This window comes from Clupea harengus, chromosome 24 (assembly GCF_900700415.2).
Source record: "Clupea harengus chromosome 24, Ch_v2.0.2, whole genome shotgun sequence".
In the NCBI taxonomy this organism is placed as follows: domain Eukaryota; kingdom Metazoa; phylum Chordata; class Actinopteri; order Clupeiformes; family Clupeidae; genus Clupea; species Clupea harengus.
This window is the reverse complement of record NC_045175.1, coordinates 959,721-961,049: the sequence shown is the minus strand read 5'-3', so window position 1 is coordinate 961,049 and position 1,329 is coordinate 959,721.

Genomic DNA, 1,329 nt, shown 5'->3' with positions numbered 1-1,329 from the left:
AGTTTGTGTCTGAGCATGCGCGATGTGCGGGACTACCATCCGGTAGAGGACTACCATCCGGTAGCGACAGTTACTGTAGGTAGAGATAACGTATTTCCGGTGGGATCCGTATTGAAACCGGAAGTGGGTACTTTACTCCGTTTGACTGGCTAATACCAGGATTTTTACTTTTTCGTTGAGAAATTGTGTCGATTGCCTGCCTTTTAAACAATATTTTTTTGTATTTTTCTTTATTTCTGCAAAGTCATACGGCTTAATACTCAACTGACTTGTTAACCAAACTTTTACGAAGTCATACGACTAAACACACAAGTGATTGGCTGTTCAGGTCAGATGAAATTTTAACCAACCACAGACCGAAGTAAAGTTCCAACTTCCGGTTTCAATACGGATCCCAGCGGAAATACGTTATCTCTACCTACAGTTACCCTTGAAACGGTGCTGAACGCCGACCTCAACATAATCGAAGAGGAAGAGTAATTATTATTATTATTATTATAATTACAAAAGATTGAATGTTATTTTCATATTATACCAATGTAACCCTCCCTCTCCACTTATCCAGCTGCTACTCTGCGTTGTGTTATATGTTGGTTTTGGCAGGTGGTTAGGCGTCCAAACGATTCGACACGGGACACGAGGATGTTTCGTAATGGTGGCGAGATTTATTATCTTCAGCACAGCAGCTATCTCGTTCATCAAGCACACACACTCAGGACTCACTCATCGCATCTCCGGCAACCTAACTCATGAACCCTACGGGTCACCCCTACAAACAACATCACAGCAAACAAAATATAATTGTTAGGGATTTATTTCACCCTTTTTAGGACTGTAATTAACCTCAGAATTAAGACACACAACCAAGAATATAATAAATAATTGACTTTTACTCTGGCAAAGAGGAGTGAATGGTGTTAGACCGCTTCTTCAACCTACACTCCTCCAAAGAGGAATGGAGTGCTTTCAGAACGCTGTTCAACCCATCACTAACTTCCCTGGTACCATGTAACAGACTTTATGCAGAGACAATATCACAGAACAAAGACATGACACTCCCATCTTGTACCATCCCGTCCTGGGTTCCAAAGATAAGAATGTTTACCTAAGACCCCCAAACCCAGACTTTAACACAACAGTCCAGAATGAGTTCACATAAACACATGGTCTCCTAATTCAGTCCTACCCTAAACATCAAATGACAGGTCTGAGTTTAACATCTCTGTTCTCACAGATAGAATTCCTCTCATCAGAACAAAGGAACCTCTGAGACTAATATCAAACTACAAACACATCATGATAATAATTATATAGCATATTTCTTTCACA